An 18,811-nucleotide genomic window follows, 5' to 3' on the forward strand; every position below is an offset into this window, starting at 1 on the left:
GGACTCTTGTCCAAATCAAGATAACATCAGTCCTACTCAGTACTCTCCACAGATAACATGTTATATACAAAGGTGAAAACCAGACTTCCTAGTTTGGCGTATGAAGGCATGCATGACTTAGCTTTTTGTTACGCAGCTCCATACTCTCCCAAGCATCCCTTCTTCACACAGCTTTCACAGTTCATTTTACTCTGCTCATAGCCGCCCTAAAGAGGTGATTTATTTACAGTACTACAGTAGTTCTCGCTTTACACCCCTCTTCTTGCCTTGCCCCCTCCCTATCCCCCCCATAGCATTTATTTCTCGTAGTATGTCTCTTTAATCATAGGTGTTTGTCTCCCTTCTTGGCTAGAATGTAAGTATTTTGAGGAAGGGTTTTGGTTTGTGTCACTGTTTGCATCGTCCTTGGGGCCAAGTGTAGCAACTGGCCCAGGACAGCTGTTCCTTAGACATTTGCTACAAGAGTGAACAACTGGGAGAAGAGCAGAGCCCAGGCAGCAAGTAGGATGTCTGGTGAGCTGAGCGAATGCATGGTGATTATCTGGGTGTTCCGGGAAAGCAGGAAAGCAGGAGAGAAGACGGATGAGCTGTGCTGTGACTGGCGCACAGTGGCTTCATGGGGGTCCCCGCTTCAGCATAAAGTCATTACCTCGGTGGACTCCCCTTCCCCTTGTAGGTCTCAGACCATTGTTACCTTCTTTTGCTTCCACAGTGAACACATTCTTTTCCTTGTCAGTTTCTATAAACTGATGATATCCAACTCTCAAATTTACATCTCCCGGCTACACACATAATATATCACACCACTGCCATCTCTGTTGGTTTTTCTTCCATGGTGTTAGCCGGTGATGGAACTAGGGGCCTCATGCATATTAGGTAAGTGCTCCACTACTGAGCTGTACCCCTGTCCTAATTACATAGTACATTTAATTGCCAATTTGATAACTTCTCCATTACTGTATCTACTCCCAATAAACTGCCTTTATCCATGGTTCCTGGGGTCTACAGTGGCCCAAGGTGTGTCTGCTATGGTTTGAATGTGTCTCCCAGGAATTCATGTAAAGTTTAATCCCCACTGGGGCAATAAACTTTTCAAGTGTTTGTGTGTGTATGCTTATGTGGATACGCATAGGTGCCATAGCACCCAGGTAGAGGTAAGAGGACAACTTGTTGGAAGAAATCAGTTCTGTTCTTCACCAAGTGGATCCTGGGAATCAAACTCAAGTCATCAAGCTTGGCAGCAGGCAGCTTTTACCCATTACAGCCAACTTGGCAGCTGACAAACAGAACTTTTTGTTGCTGATTGCTTGTTTCAAGGCTAGGTCTCACTCTATTTTGCTCTGGCCTAGAGCTGTAGACCACATAGGCCTTGGACTCACAGAGCTCTGCCTGCCTTTGCCTGCCAAGAATGGGACGAAGGGAGCTTTTGTCTTAATAAATATTTAGGGGATGGATGGCTGAGCAGTTAAGAGCACTGATTGCTCTTCCAGAGGTCATGAGTTCAATTCCCAACAATTACAGATGGTGGCTCACAACCATCTGTAACCGGATCGGATGCCCTCTTTTGGCTTCTCTGAAGAGAGCAACAGTGTACTCACATAAAATAAATGTTTTGTTTTGTTTTGTTTTTAAAGAATCATTGCTTTAAATATTTGGGAAGGGAGGTAGCATGCATACACACTGTGCTGACTAGTTTTATGTTAGCTTGATACAGGCTATAGAAAGGAGGGAACATCAATAGAGAAAATGCTTCCATATGATCTTAATTACTAATTGTTGGGGGAAGACCCAGCCCATTGTGTGTGGAGCCATCTCTGGGTTGTCCTAAGTTCTATAAGAAAGCAGGCTAAGCAATCCATGGGAGAGAAAAGCGCTCCCTTCCATGGCCTCTGCATCAGCGTATACCTCCAGGTTCCAGTCCTGACTTCCTTCAGTGATGGATTGTTACCTAGACATGGAAGTGAAATAAATTCTGACCTCCCCAAGTTGCTTTTTGGTCATGGTGTTTTATCGCAGCAATAGTAACCCTAACCAGGAAACACGAAAAATCTTTTTTTGTTGTTTTGAAACAGAGTCTCTCTTTATAGCTCTAACTGTCCTGGAATTTGCTGTGTAGCCCAGGCTGGAACTGAAAGGGATCCATGTGTCTCTGCCTCCTGAATACCAAGAAAAGTCATTTGGCACCACCCCCACTAAGCTATAATTATATAATATTATTTTTAAATATAAAGTCCACACTTTTTTAAATTGATGTGTGCGTGTATGTGTGTGTGTGCGTGTATGTGTGTATGTGTGTGTGTGTGTGTGTCGTGGTGCTAGGCATTGAACCTGCAGTCTTATTTGTGCATGCTAGATAAGTATCACTGAGCTGATTTCCAAATTCTGGATTTCAATTAGTCTTTCTTGTACTGATCTTTTAAAAAAGAATTTTCCTTTATTTAAATGGGTGTTTGGCATGTATGTATGTATTTATGTACAGATATATGTTATGTATGAAGTATGTGCAGTGCCTGTGAATGCCAGAGGGGGCTGTTAGGTCCCCTAAGACTGGATTTATAGACTGTTATGACCCACCATGTGGTTGTTGAGAACTGAGCCAAGTCCTCTGGAAGAGCAGCCTTCACTGTTGAACCATCTCTCCAGGCCTTTCTTCTACTTATCTTAACCAGCTATTCATCTGGTAAGTACAGTCTTTTTCAGTTTTAGAATATGCAGTTAGGTTATTTAAATTTAGCCAGGGGCTGGAGAGATGGCTCAGTGGTTAAGAGCACTGACTGCTTTTCCCGAGATCCTGAGTTCAATTCCCAGCAACCACGTGGTGGCTCACAACCACCTGTAATGGGATCAGATGCCCTCTTCTGGTGTGTCTGAAGAGAGTGACAGTGTACTCACATACATGAAATAAATAAATCTTTAAATTTAGCCAGGTATATACCACACTGGTAGTTCCAGCATTTGGGAGATAGGAGAATTGTGAGTTCCAGGCCTGAACTACAAAGTGAAACCCTGCTGTTTCAAGAAAACAAAACAAAACAAAAAAAACAAAATTGATTTTCTTTTCTTCTTGAAAACCTACATCTTTTTGCCTATGTTGTCTAATGCTCCAGTTCATTAACACATAATAAGTACATGTAAAGTCATTGTTAATTCTAATATTGCAATCATGTAAATTAGTTTCTTCCTTTACAACGTATGCTAGATACATTATTTAAAAGAACTAAAGTGACTGGAGTCAATATTTTTACCAGAGAGGACAAGCCTATTCCTTTCCTAATCAATAGAGTGAGAGTGGTTGTGTGGCTTTTCCTGGGAGAGATGAACAAAAGCCTAATCCTGCCAGGCAGAGTGTTATCCACAAACAAAGGTAGCTCATGAACAAATGGGTCCATTTGGCTTACTTACAGGAGCACAGGTGATCAAAGGTAGCAAAGGCATCCCTGGTGCTCCCTACCTGAGCTGCAAGCAGCCACTCAGAAGACACTCCCTTCAACAATTACTGGCTGTAATAGAACCTTGAGGAAAGGCCTTGTGAATCTCCTTGCTTTCTGAGCTTCCTGAGACATGTAAAATTCAGGAGCTTCCTGAGATTAATGTGTGCTTAGTTTTGGGAATGCTCTGAGCCCCCTCTCTTCCACAAAGGAAATCGTTATGCAACAGAAGTTGATTGCTTAGGTCTAATTGGGAGTTGAACTGAGAGGGTAGTGGTAGCAGGTGGGGATGCGCATCTGTAATCTGCTTTTGGAGGCAGAAAAATCTGAGGCCTGTCCTAGCCTGGGCTATACAGTGAGACTACCTAAAATGAAAAAATAAAGTTTGGGTGGGTGGGTGGCCCAGTAGTTAAGAGCACTTGTTTTTGCAGAGGACCCAGCTTCAGTTCACAGCACCCATGTGATGGCTAACAGCATTCCACAACTCAGAGGGCACCAGGCAGGCAGGTGGTGCACAGACATACATGCAGGCAAAACACTCAAATATGTAAAATACATCATAAAAATTTTTTAAGCCCTTTAAAAAATAGACTATGTAAAAGGAACTAGTCCAGCTTTAAAGATTGTGTTTTAACTCACAGAATCAAAGTAAGTTGTGAGGATTATTTCTTACTACTGTTCTATGTTTGGTTTTTGAAAATAAATGCTTTGCCTCCAATCCAAGCATTTCAATTCCTTTCTTGTGTGCAATGTTAACTGCAAATTTCAATTGCCAGTTGAGTAGTTGTGTGTGGTGTTTTCTTGTTCCTATGTGGCAGACACCCATGGCTTTCTCATTCACCCCATCTGGGCCTCCAGTGTGGTGTAATTATCCTAAAAAGCCAAGATGTGTGAGAGCTTGGCTTGATTACTCTAATGGCACACAGTGTTTTTGCAAACCTCTCAATTCCTGAATAATTATCATTATCATATTTATGTGTTTAGCCAAAAGCTTAATTGGAAGATTCCAGAATGAAACAATGCTACACAAGGAAAGAAGGAAAACCTCTCAGTCATTTCTCTTTGAAAAAAAAAATTTTTTTTTTCAGATTGAAATACAGCTGATAAATGCATGAGATTAAACCGTCACATCATGCAGAAACAACTGTAATGCATGGTAACCATTCCTGGCCTCTTCCCAGCTGCCTTCCCAAGGGAGGCAAGCGAGCTTAACTCTTGCTGGTGTCCTTGTCGTTGTCTAGATAATGTACATGCTATGCTTATCTCACCAGCTCCTTTTCCTTTTCAAGATTTACTTCTATTTATGTGCATGTGCATATTTGGGTACAGGTACCCAAAGAGGCCAGGAGAGGGCGCTGGATCTCCTGATGCCAGAATTACAGGATGTGAGCTGCCTGACATGGGTGCTGCTGGGAACCCAACTCTACTTCTCTTTGTCCAAATCTGGTGACCATATTGCAACATATCTGAGAATAAGATCATAATTAACTCATTGGGGGCTCTGTGTGGTATGCTTCATTCAATGGAGAACTTCACTCGTGAAACTCCAAATGACAAATTTGTATCACCACTTTTTTTTTTTTTTTTTACATTATCACTGTTCTTTTATTTATGTGTATGTGTATCTGTATTAATGGATGCCACTTGTGTGCATGTATGTGGGGGTCAGAGGAAGACATTTGGTTCCCTGGAGCTGCAGTTACAGGAGGTTTTGAGGTGCCTAATGTTTGTGTTAGGAACTGAACTTTCGCACTGCAGTCAGTGCTCTTAACTGCTGAGCCATCTTTCCAGCCCTTTGCTCTTGTCTCTTTGTTCATTTGTTTTTCTCTTATGGATTTTTTGTTTTTGTTTCTCTTAAGTCAGAGTTTCTCTATGTAGCCCTGGCTGGCCTTAAACTCACAGAGATCCACTTGCCTCTGGCTCCATGCCCATTCTCCTGTTCTTATTTTTTGAGACCAGATATCAGCATGTAGTCCAGGATGCCTTTGGAACCCCAGATGCCCCTGCCTCAGCCTCCTGAGCACTGGATTACAGTCCTATATCAATATTTTCAAGGGGTAACACGTTAGGCTATTGCAGTGCTGGCTGAAAGTGATAGCAAGGAAAATCGGATGACAGCCATGTGGCACTTTAGAATACTGGGGTTTCTGGATCTAGTGAGAGCTCAGTGCAGAGGAATGTGGACAGCCAAGTCCTCTGTTATGAAATGTCAGAAGCCAGGGCACATTTGACCTGGGAAGGATCTGTATTTGCTCTTGTGTCTTCATGCTTCCTCAGCAAGGGACGAGGGCAGGAAGAGTGTGAAACCAAGCACCATGTACACATGGTTTAAGGAGGTCCTCATGCCTAAGGCACAGTTCCCAGAGAGGGAGCTCTTCTCTAGCACACCACTGCTGTCTGGACAGGGATGTCCAGAGCACATGTGTGTATTAGTGATAGCCCTCCAGAGAAATACATCAATAGGATATATATAGATTCATAAGAAGAGGTTTAGTTAGGAATTGGCTCACGCGATTATAGAGGTCAGGGGATCTCACCATCTGCTGTCTGTAAAGCTGGAGAGCCAGTAAAGCATGTGGTATAATTTATCCTGAAGCTGCAGGCCTCAGGATGTCAAAGTGGGGGAGTGAGGATGGGGTTGAATATTGTTCTAGTTTCTGTGATAAAAAAAAAAATGCTCTGACTGAAAGTACCAGAGAAGGAAAGGGTTTATTTGGCTTTAATTTCAGATTACAATCCATCATTGAGGCAAGTCAGGGCAGGAGCCTGGAAGCAACTGGGAAGAAGTGCTTTGTGCTGATTTATTCTCAGGTTCATGCTTAGCTACCTTTCGTACACAGGACCACCTTCCTAGGTATGGTGCTGCCCACAATGGGTTGGTCACTCCTGCATCCATTAATAATCAGCCCCCTGCAGATATATTCATAGGTGAATCTGTGTAGGCAATTCTTCTCAACTGAGGCTTTCCTTTGAGAAGACTCTATCTAGACTGTGTCAAGTCGTCAGTTAAACTAATTAGGACAGGTCTGTTCTGAGAAGACAGGAGGGAGAAGATGCCTTATCCTGATTTGGGGATAGGGTAAGTGGAGACGATTGGGAGGATAGAGAGAGGAGAGAGAATATGAGGTGCTAGTGAGAGACTTTTTCCTAGGGGGAGACAACACACACATCTACTTACCCCCAAAATGGAAGTCACAGCAGATCAATGTAATGGTTACACCAAAGTCTAAGTTGATGAACTTTCAAGTTGTTATTAGGGTTATCAACAGCAGCATGGATGACTCAGAAAAGCTCACCTCAACACTGGTTGCCTACCCAGCAACCCACAGGCAACAGTCCTCAGTAGCCTCTGAAGCTCAGCTGTCACCGCCTCTCCACCCCACCCCCACTCCTGCCCTGTCCCCGCCTCAGTGTTCACTCCTTTTCTAAGGCTGGAGAGGGACTTTAATCTTCCAAATGTTGGCCTTCCCAGACATGACCTTTTCTTTACCTCTTAAGACTCTATGAGTCTATCCCTGCCTCCTGAGGAAAATGTCACACAACATATGTCATGCCTGTAAACCAAGCCCTGGAGGAAGCTGAGGGAGAAGGCTCTCAAATTCAGGGCCAGCCTAGCTACAAAATGAGACCTTGTATCAAAGAAAAAACAAAATGTATACCTCCATGTATATGTAGGAGAAAATGTCATAGCCAAATGTATTCTTTTATATAACTACTAGTCACTGATTAAAAAAAAAAAAAAAAAGAAAGACAAAGAAGAATCCCCAAAGCACAACACGAATGTCACATGAAATACCAAGGAAGTCAACTTATGATTTGCCTCATGGGTTCAGAGAACAGAGTTCATGACTGAGTGGCTCCTTTGCTCAGGCCTGGCAAGGTAGCTCATCTAGGTACAAGTGTGTGTGTGTGTGTGTGTGTGTGGTGGGGTGGAGCAATACCAAGCAAGAATAAAAGGAAGAAGATGGGGACAGGGTTCCACCATGCTTTTGAAGCGCATGTTTCCAGTGACCTAAAAAACCTTCCCATGAGGTCTCACCTCCTACAGACTCTACTAGTTCTCAAAAGTGGCTCCTTGGGGGGGCTAGCCTTCACTACTTGGACCTCTTGTGAGATGCTTAACATGCAAACTGTCGCACTTGCCTTTCTATGCTGTGGGCTCCAGGGGGTTAGCTAATGGCTGCTTGCGTTGACAAAGAGGCTACTCTTCATTCAGTACACTGGTCCAAGGTAAATTTCCTTCCAACCCCCTCTTACCAAAAATATACTAGCACCCGAGCATCCCTTACAGTCGAGGCCACACCTAAAGTTAGATGTTATGACTTGTCAAAGGAAATGAACGTCAAACACCAGTAGTCATCACAGCCCAAAGGAAAGCTTGCATGCTGTGAGATCAAGGTTGCTATTAACCATGTTCTTGTACAAGCATTTTACAAGTAGTCTTAACACTAACTGGGTTGCAACTGGAGTTATTACTGACTCTTCCAGAGGATCCATGTTTGGTCCTCTGCAAGAGTAGTAGGTGCTCTTAATGACTAGAGTCATCTCTCCAGCCCCCTCAACTCTTTTTTATGACAGTTTTTTTGTTAGAAGAGTAATCAATAGCTAGATGGTGGTGGTGCACGCCTTTGATCCCAGCACTGGGAAGGCAGAGGCAGAGGTCCTGAGTTCAATTCCCAGCACCCACCTGGTGGTTCATAACCATCTGTAATGATATCTGGTGCCCTCTTCTGGTGTGCAGGCATACATGCAGGTAGAACATTGTATATATAAAACAAATAAATCTTTAAAAAACAAAGCAAAACGAAAAGCCCACAATGTTTTTAGCTAGAGAGATGATTCAGCAGTAGAGTGCCCACTGTAGTCTTGCAGAGTTCAGCAGCCAGCACTCATCACGGGGGGCCTAGAATAGCCTGAAACTTCTGTTCTAGGGGATTTGATGTCCTCTTTCGGCCACTGTGAGCAATTGCATGCACATGAATACTAATCCCACACAAACCTACATAATGCACATAATTCAAAATAAATCTTTTAAATAAAAAAAATGATGTTGGTACCATAGTGATATTATTTGGTTTCCTGGAAGTTTGGAATGTGTTGTCACTAAGCATATGTGGGTATGATGGCAACCTGCTATAAATTCTCCATCTATGTTCCGGGTAAGGGGACTGTATTTTAAAGTCCTATACTGATCAGATAACAGATGCAGGGGTAACTGTGTTGGTGGGGATAGTGACAGTGATGGAGGCTGTTCAGGCCTGGGGGACTGCTGCCTGTTTAGCCAGCCAGCTTATGCTGTAATAAAGAAACTTTCTCATGCCTAAGTTGATTGCATATTCTGTTATGTTCTGTGCTGTAGTGTTCTTGGAAACCAGTCACAATAGAGGTCAGTTAGAACTGCTTTCTATAGTTTGCTACAATAAGCTTGGGTCCAAACCAACCACCTGGCAGCATTTCCTGTACCTGTGTATAAACTTTCAGGGTTTTTGCCTTTATAAGCTGCCCCTGGCACCCCAACACAAGAAAGTCATCTGTACCAATATAAGAAGCCATTTGGGGCTGGTGAGATAGCTCAGCAGTTAAAAACACTGACTGCTCTTCCAGAGGTCATGAGTTCAAATTCCAGCAACCACATGGTGGCTCACAACCATCTGTAATGAGAAACAAATAAAAAAGCCAACAGAAAACAAAACAAAACAAACAAACAAAAAAACCCAAAATACAAAACCTATGGGCCCGGAGTGAGCAGGGCCCAAAATGAGCAGGGGGCGGGGGTTGGGGGGAGAAGCCATTTGGAATAAAACTTCCATTTTGAGTAAGGGGTCAAGTAAAGTTTTTAAGTTTTGGAGACCTCCCCGGGAATTAACATCCTACTTGTCAGAGTGAGTCATATACATGGGTAACTGAATCCTGGTTGGCAAGTTAAGACATGAGTGTTAGGCAAGGCCGTCCCCCACCACAATTAAATACCCCAACCAATGGGAACAGGATAAGAATACAACAAAGACATGTTCCTAAGGAAGTTTCCTATCCCTAAATCCTGATTGGTGGGATAATTTGGCAAATGTTTATGGATTTTAGGCTTAAAAACCCTGTGCTATTCTGGTTGGGAGTCACAGTTTGGCTCTTGAGTCTGAACTGACTCCCTGATTGGTCAGTCTTGAGGTATGCATTCAATAAATCAGCCCTGTTTAACTGAGATCAGTGTCAGAGTGGTTTCTGTAGGGATTCCCAGACCTCAACAGTAGCTATGTTCAATAAATGAGAGACACCAAGAAATCTGCAATGTTTTTTTCCCATTTTTACTAGATATTTTCTTTATTTACATTTCAAATGTTATCTATCTCCTTTCCTTGTTTCCCACCTGAAAAGCCTCTATCCCCTCCCCCTTCCCCCTGCTCACCAACTCACTCCCACTTCCTGGCCCTGGTATTCCCCTACACTGGGGCATAGAGCCTTCACAGGACCGAGGGCCTCTCCTTCCATTGATGACCAACAAGGCCACCCTCTGCTGCCTATGGAGCCATGAGTCTCACCACATGCACTCTTTGGTTAGTGGTTTAGTCCCCAGGAGCTCTGGGAGTACTGGTTAGTTCATATTGTTGTTCCTCCTATGGGGCTGCAAACCCCTTCAGCTCCTTGGGTCCTTTCACTAGCTCCTCCACTGGGGACTCTGTGCTCAGTCCAGTGGTTGGCTGCGAGCCTCCACCTCTGTATTTGTCAGGCATTTGTATGTCTCTGTCTCTGTTTCTGTCTCTATATGTGTTTTGAGGGAGTTGTGTACTTGAGTTCAGTTCCCTAGGTAGCCAGAAGAGGGCACTGGAGGCCCTGGAGTTGGAGTTAGGGGCGGTTGTGAACTACCTGACATGGGTGCAAGGCACTGGACTCAAGTCCTCTGAAAGAATCGTATGCCTATGACCTGTCTCCCTAGCCACAAAATCCCCATGTCCAAACAATTTAGATAAGTTATAAAGAAAAGATATTCTAGAGAGAGAATGCAGAAGGACTGAAGAACCACTAAAAGTTTGGGGGACTTTTCTGTTCTGTTCTTTAGAGGCACAGCACTAAGACTGGATCTTGGTACCAAGCTGAGTGGACAGGACAAGCAAGGAGAAGGGTGGAGGCATTGCCAGATTCTGCTCTGATCCTCAGGGGGTGATGCCGATAGGAGGCCGCTTGCAGACTCTTGTGTCCTGGAACACCTGTGTGAACAAGTACAGCATGATGGTATCTCGTCTCAGTGTTCACAGTGTGACACAGGCAGTCCCCGTGTTATGCAGCAGGGGTAAAGTACAAATGGAGACCACGCACTATGTCTGACTGTATACGGACTGGAGAGTTGATGGCTCAGCCGTTAAAAGCACTGGCTGCTCTTCCAGAGGATCCAGTTTTGATTCCCAGCACCCACATAGCGACTCACAACTTCTGTAACTCCAGTTCCAGCAGCTCCAGTGCTCTCTTCTGGCCTCCTAGGACACCAGGCATGCACACACACAGGCATGTACACATACATGTAGGCAAAGGAGCCATAAAAAAGCAATCTGTTGATAAGTATGTTATATCCCTTTCACTTGTGTTAACTGTACTTCAAATTGTTCTAGAAAGCTGGGTTCAAAGGCAGACTTCTTAGATCCTTTGAGTTCTACTTCAGAGCCTAGTGAGTTGAAGGGAGACCACCAGGCCGAGCTTTGTTCTCTTCCCACAGTCACAAACACTCTAGCTACTAAATCTGTTCTCAAAGCAGCCATCTCTTGGCCACACAAAACCCTAGAGAAAGGCATAGTGCAGTGACAACGTTGTATCTCTCAGGATAAAAGACATGGGTGAGGCTCATATAGTTTAGAAACCAGTTGGCACCTTAGGCATGGAATTCTACGCTTCCTTTGGCTTTTACTGGACAGGCATGAGCTAGAACAGAGGTCAGCAGGCTGGATGTAGAAGTTGGGAGGACTATGGTTTAAGGCTGGTCTAAACAATACAATGATACCCTGCTTAAAAAAAAAACACTCAAACAAACAGACAAAAACAAAGTAAATAGGGGGTTGAAGAGATGACTTAGGGGATAAGAGTACTGGCTGATTTTCCAGAAAAACTGGTGTTCATTTCACAGTACTCACATGGTGGCTCACAATTATCTATAAATGTAAGTCTAGTTCCAGGCTATCCAATAACCCTCTTCTGATCTCCACAGGCACCGGGCATATAATATATGTGTTGTACAGCCATACACATAGGCAAAACACCCATGTACAAACTTTAAACATACACACACATATGTAAACATATATATAGCATATGTGTCAGCAAACTCTGGTGCAGCAAACACTATACTGGTAAATTGCCATGCGCTGTCTGAGCTCACCGAGAAACTCACTCTGGAAGCAGGGCTTTGTCCTCACACCCTCCCCTACAGATCCATGTATGTTTATTACAGGGAGGGAAGAGAACAGCAAACCCCACAGGAGGAAAAAAATACCATCTCCCTGAGAGCAGCCAAAAGTCTAACTCTGTTATAGTAACCGAATACGGCATGTCTTAAACAACTAAAGGTTTATTTAACTCACGTTTCTGAAGTGTGAAAAGTCTAACAGGGCATTGATGGGCATTTGCATGTAGGAAAGGCCTTCCTGCTGGGCTGTGACGTGGCAGAGGGCACCGCATGGAGAGCAGGTGCAGGCACGAGGCAGAGCCCCACTGGCTTTCTTAGCAGGTCCACTGTGGACATAACCCCTGAGCCTGTAGGACACACCTACACTAATGTGCTTCGGGGGCAGGGCCTTCCTCATCTAACCACTGTTTAAAAGTCCTGCTTGGCTCTCACTTTGGTTTTTGTTTTGTTTTGAGACCATTCAGCTTTGTAGCCCAGGCTATCCTTGAGCCAGTCTGGCCTTGAACTCAAAGAGATTCTTCTGCTTCTGTGCCCTGAATGCTGGGATTAAAGTTGTACTCCACCATGGTGTATCCTCCTTCCATCATGCTTGGCTTCTGGCCTGATCTCTTACTAATTCACAATGGGGATTATATTTTTCACTTTTATTTTTTATGTTTAATTTTATTTTATGGTGTGTGTGTGTGTGCTCATGCTTCAGACTGCATGGGGTGGTCTGAGCACAAGTAGCAGAGGTAGATTCTCTTCTTCCACTGTGTGGATTCCAGGGATCAAACCCAAGGGCCTTTACCCTGTGAACCATATCAACAACCCTATTTTTTGTTTTTTTTGTTTTTGTTTATTTTTTGTTTGTTTTTTTGAGACAGGGTTTCTCTGTGTAGCCCTGGCTGTCCTGGAACCCACTTTGTAGACCAGGCTGGCCTCGAACTCAGAAATCTGCCTGTCTCTGCCTCCCAAGTGCTGGGATTAAAGGTGTGCGCCACCACTTCCTCTTAGCTGCTGAGCCCTCTCTCCTTTTCTGTTTGGATGTTTTTTTTTTTTTTTCTTGAGACAGGGTCTCTATGTTGCCCTGGCACTCACTATGTAGACCAGGCTGGCTCTATAACTCACAGAGATCTACCTGCCTTTGCTTTCCAAGTGTCAGGACTGAAGGCGTTTATTTCCACACCCAGCTTCCAGGCTCCCCTTGAGCTCTATACATCCAGTTCATATGCTCTATAGGAGATGGAACTCTTTATTCCTATCCCCCAAGTCCTGGGATTGCAGGAGAGTGCCCAAGTGAGTTTGTGTGGGGATATTCAAATGGCCATGTTCATCCATTCACATCCAACCTGGGCTGCCTTCATACTGCAGTGGCATATGAAATGGTTGTGGCAGAAACCTTTGAAAAGAATGTTTGCCAACATTCTCAGATCTAAAAGGTCAAATGCAGTGGACAGGCTCCAGAGGGCTTGCAATCCTTGGAGGCACACTCGAGAGCAGGGCAGAGGAGGCTCGGGCACAGGCCCTACACCTGAATCTGACTGTCATCTTTTCTTGTCTAACAGAAGAATATCTGAGGAGACAGAAGTGAAATGATTTGTTTTGGCATATGGTTTTTGTAGCTTTAGATTTTTCAAAACCTACTTTTAATATGGGTTCTTAAATGCTTTAACCTCCCTTCTATCCAACCACCCACCAGAGGTAGTGGAAAAGAAAGGTTATTAGGATATGGGGGAAGTGGACCTGTTTAGAAATTGTTCTTCGGAGCAAATCCAATCTGTGACGTCAGGAAATCAGCAGTTCAGTTCACAGGATTCAGCAGCAGTAGCTCAATCTGCTCACAAATACTTCATGAATATGCCAGCAGTCCAGTTCAGTAGAGTCAGGATAGCAGACCAGGATCAGCAGCGGTGGTAGGACCTAGCAGAAACAGCCAGGCCTCAGCTGAATCAGCAGGAGTAAGCAGGAGAGACCAAGAGTTCTCTGCTGTGCCTCTCTCAGCAAAGCGAAGATCAACAAAGACTTGAGACCAAGAAGCACTGCAAAGCAGCTATGTAAGCAAGCCTCTTTCACAATCGGTTGAGTCCTCTTTATACTCCCTCCAAACATCACATGTCCTTCATGGGTTTAGCCTCTGCACATGGGTCTGTATCAGCTGACATCACTCTGCCAATCAGTCTGAGTCTGAGGAAGCAGTAAGGAGCTGTCAGAACATCACCAGGAGTTTTGTTTTGTTTTGTTTCTGTTTTTAAAGATTTATTTATTTTTTATTAATATGAGTATACTGCAGCTGAATTCAGACACACCAGAAGAGGGCATCAGATCCCATTACAGATGGTTGTAATACACCATGTGATTGCTGGAAATTGAACTCAGGACCTCCGGAAGAGCAGTCAGCGCTCTTAACTGCTGAGCCATCTCTCCAGCCCCACCAGGAGTTTTTTTTTTTTTTGTTTGTTTGTTTGTTTTTGGTGCATTTCTCTCTATGGAGTCACAACAAACAGCTGAGTTACAAAATGTAAGGTGAATCAATACACATGTGTCCTTAGCAAAGAAGCCTTCATCACAAATCTTTTCACTTGCTTGCTTTAGCAAAACATCCTTTCACCTGTGTCTGCTTCAGCAAAAAACTCCTTCCCGTGTCTGCCCTAGAGAAACACTATCCAACACAACTGGCTTTCCAAAAAAAAAACCCATAAGTTTCCAATTCAGGTTTCAGAGAGTTCTTCGTAGTCTTCGGCACTATCAATGCTGGGCAGAGGATCACGGCATGGCATCAGGGTATGTGGCAGGGACTGTTACTGCACAGCAAACAGGAAGCAGAGAGAAAGAGAGGGATGAGAAATGATGCACACTTCTAGGGATCCAGTTCTTCTGGCAAGGTTGGCCTCCCAGACTTCCTGCTGTGTTCCCAGCCAGCATTACAGGGTGTCACAGGCCTGTGTTCCCAGCACTCAGTAGGCTTAAGCAGGAGGATCATGAGTGTGAGTGAGGCCAGCCTGCTCTTCAAAGTGAGTTCAGGACTACTACACAGGGCTACACAAAGGAACCCTGGCTCAAAAGCCCATTATGTATACGTATATAAAATTATAATATATAATACAATATTAGAAATATGTTTATTTTTTATATATTATAATAAAACATGTAATGTAATATAATATATATGTTATGAATATACACACACATATATATGAATAATGCATTTATTTCTCCTTTGTCTTTCTCTTCTCACACCTATCCACCAATACATTACCTAGAATTCAACATTCTTCTAAATGCTGCAGAGACACAAGAAAATGAATATACTGCTGAAAAGAGAGTGGGGGTAAAAGTCACTTTTGGGCACAGCGTCCAACAATAGTGACTTTAGGCTTCTTTAAACTCATAGGACCTGGAGCCTGAAGACCCAGATCTATAATCCCAGCTAATCTGGAGGTTAAGATAGGGGGATCACAAGTTCAAGGCTCTCAAAATAAGAACTCCATCGAGGGCTGGGCAAGGGGTTTAGTGACAGAGCCCCAGCTTCCATAAATAAATTAAATAAATAAATGCACATGCTAAAGCCGGGCAATGGTGGCGCATGCCTTTAATCCCAGCACTTGGGAGGCAGAGGCAGGTGGATTTCTGAGTTCGAGGCCAGCCTTGTCTACAGAGTGCATTCCAGGACAGCCAGGGCTATACAGAGAAACCCTGTCTCAAAAAATTGAAAAAAAAAAAAAGCACATGCTAGCTCAGAGATGACCAGAGCAGAAAGACCTAGGACAGGGATCAGCTCACAGCAGGGCCAACTCCTTCCTGAATTCCTGGAAGCAAACTTCTTTGTTGTAGGTCATTCAGAGGATTCAAGAAAGCAGGTAAAAACTCCACTGGGCCAGGCATGGCCATGTACACCTTTATTCCCAGCACTGGGGAGACAGAGGCAAGCTGATCTTTGTGAGTTCCAGGCCAGCCTGTGTTATGGGTTGGCCTGATGCTGTTTGTATTCTGGTGTTAATTCTGCTTCCTCAAGGGGGGCTCTTTCCACCTCCCATCCCCCCTTCCTGCCATGCAGAGCAGTCCGTCATGCACTCAGATGATCTCATATGAGCCTTCTCCCCATTTTAACTGGTCCATAAAGGCAGTGGAGGGGAAAGGTGAGACTGGAGGTTTGAGAGTAGGGGCAAGTAGAGAGGCAGAAGAGGATGAGGGGGAAGGAGAGAGGACTGAAGAAGAGGAGGAGGAAGCCATGGTGGACTAGAAGAAACCACAAGTAGCAAGGAGTCTCATAGCTCCAGAATAAGTTAGTATAATGTTAGATCTGCCCAATGTACATGTATAGCTTATAATTATAATAACTGGATTGTGTGGTTTTTATATGGGCTTTTTTTTGGGGGGTTGGAAATTCCAGCAACAAATTGGCACCCAACATAGGGTTTAGAAATGAACTAACCTGAGATAAAAGTCCACCCCCTTCTTTTACCTAAGTGCGAGTCTACATGGTGAATTTCAGTCCAATCAGGGCTACATAATGAGACCCTGTCTCAAAAACCAAACCAAACAACCCCTACTGGGTCTTTCTGAGGCCAGCTCTGATTTCAAAGCTCTATTCCTCACTGGAGACTCCCACAACCATTTCCTAGATCTAGTCACTAGAGCCTCAGAGGTAAGGGATGGGCCCATGAAAAAAGTTCCAAATTCAGGAAACACAAACTAAATATCTGATGACAAATGTGGCTCAGGGGTGGTGAGCTTGCTGAGCTTGTGCAAGACTGTGGGTTCAAGTCCCGGCCCTGCAAATACATAACCAAACAACCTCCCACACAACAGATGAACAAAAGCTACTAGCTGTGGCAGAACCTAGTTGTCAGTCGATGACAGTTAACCATTTTTACTCAAAGCCATCTTTCTTAGCAACTCAGTTGACACTTTCAGAGACATACGTAAGCTTATGATTAAATGTTTAGGTAGGGCATTTTGCTAGTCAACTCCTGTAACTTTGGTTAATGGCTTCAACAGAAAAAGACAATATATTTTGTGACCAGCAGGGTTTGTGTGCCCAATAGGAAATGGGCCCCATACTCTATGCAATTGGCCATCAGTACTTTTAAGTGTTAGAGAATAGTCTACCCCTTTTATTGTGCCCATTTATTTATGTATTGCTTTTGTTTTGTTGAGACAGGTTCTCTCAAATATAGCCTTGGCTAGCTTGGAAATGGCTATGTAGACAAGGCTGGCCTCAAACTCCCAGAGATCACCTGCCTCTTCCTCCTAAGTGCTGAGACACATCCAGCCTTACTGTGGTAATTTTAGAAATTATATATCAAATAGTGTTATATGATAGTTTTCCCCTAATCCAGCTTTCAGTGAAAATTACTCAACTTCCTTATAGAAGCATGTTTTGCTAGTACTATATGTAAATGAAGGGTTTTAGTAATCCTTAAAAATTGTTAATTTGTCTATCTATCTATCTATCTATCTATCTATCTATCTATCTATCTATCTATCATCTATCTATTATTTAAGTGTGTTGGTGTTTTGCCTGCATATATGAGTGAGTCAGAGTGTTGGATCCCCTGGAACTGGAGTTACAGATACAATGTTGCAATGTAGGTTCTGGGAATTGAACCTGAATTCTCTGGAAGAGCAGCCAGTGCTCTTAACCATGGAACTATTTCTCCAGCCCCACGGTTTTATTACTCTTAAGGAACAACTCAAGACCTTTAAAATAACCAATTATGAGCTGGAGATAGTGGTACATACTTGTAATTCTTTTTTTTTTTTTTTTTTTCCCCGAGACAGGGTTTCTCTGTGTAGCCCTGGCTGTCCTGGAACTCACTCTGTAGACCAGGCTGGCCTCGAACAAAGAAATCCGCCTGTCTCTGCCTCCCACATACTTGTAATTCTATCCTCTGGAGGCTGAGGCAGGAAGGCTGAAGTTCAAGGCCAGTTTGAGTTACAGTGAATTCTGGTCTGGCCTGGAATGCATAAGAGACCCTGTCCCAACAAGCTAAAAAAACTAACCAATTTAATCTGTTGCTTTAAGCAATGTTCACATTCCTGCTCGTTTCCTCTAGATGGCAGCAGAGGACAGCGGTTTGACTAATGTGTAGTGTTAAATTAGAGCGGTCACTATTTATTGTGTGCCACAGTGCATGTGCCAAAGAGAGGTCAGAGGACAACTTCAGAGAGCTTTCTCTCTCCTTCTGTCAGGTGGATCATGAAACTAACTCGGGCTTTCAAGCTTGGTGGCATTGAGCCATTTCCCCAGTTCTAGTTTTCTTCTGTTTGTTTTGTTTGTTTGTTTTGAAGCAAGGTCTCTCTAAGTAGCCCTGGCTGTTCTGAAACGCACTGTTTATAGATCAGGCCCTCCTGAGCATCTGAGAGCTGCAATTAAAGGCATGCTTACCATGCCTGGCTCTTCTGTTCTGTTGCTTTCTGAGGCTCAGGCTGGCGGGAAACTCTTGCTCCTCCTGCTTCAGCTTCCTGAAGACTGGGATTCTAGGGGTGCAACTACCATGCCCAGTTTCTACAGGAGGAACTTTCTTTAATCCTTCATCTGTGATTCCAGTTTTAGTAGCCCTGGAGTAGCCCTGCCTGTCGGCATTTGCGCTCTGCCGGTGCTCTAACGATCCCACAGGAATCCCGGAAGCTGAGAGTCCACCTGGAAGTCACACTTGTTCTTTCAAGCTAGAGTCGGGCCACAGGCATGCAGTCTCTGAGTTTATTCAATCGCCTTTTTTTTTTTGCTCTCACCTAGAACCTATCTCAGGTGCACATTAATCTATCCTGGAAGCCCATCTGCCGCTGGGTTTCTATTTAGATCCCTTTGGTGGACGCTGGACCGGTTTCTATTCAGCATGGATTTATTTTGATTCCACTCTGTGTATGCTTTTCACACAGCAACTAAGAACTGATTTATCTCCTTATGCAATACAGACTTTTCCCTATCAGAAGAAAGGTAGGTAGATTTTCTCAAGCTTTTCTTTCTTTCTTTCTTTCTTTTTTTCTTTTTTCTTTTCTTTTTTTTTTT

General features: G+C 43.8%; 1 pseudogene; it reads right to left on the bottom strand.

The window, feature by feature from the left end:
• The window catches only part of LOC116101192, a 97,857-nt pseudogene that overhangs the window by 999 nt on the left and 78,047 nt on the right, over positions 1 to 18,811 (bottom strand).

The sequence above is a fragment of the Mastomys coucha genome, unplaced genomic scaffold (assembly GCF_008632895.1).
Source record: "Mastomys coucha isolate ucsf_1 unplaced genomic scaffold, UCSF_Mcou_1 pScaffold21, whole genome shotgun sequence".
Lineage (NCBI taxonomy): Eukaryota > Metazoa > Chordata > Mammalia > Rodentia > Muridae > Mastomys > Mastomys coucha.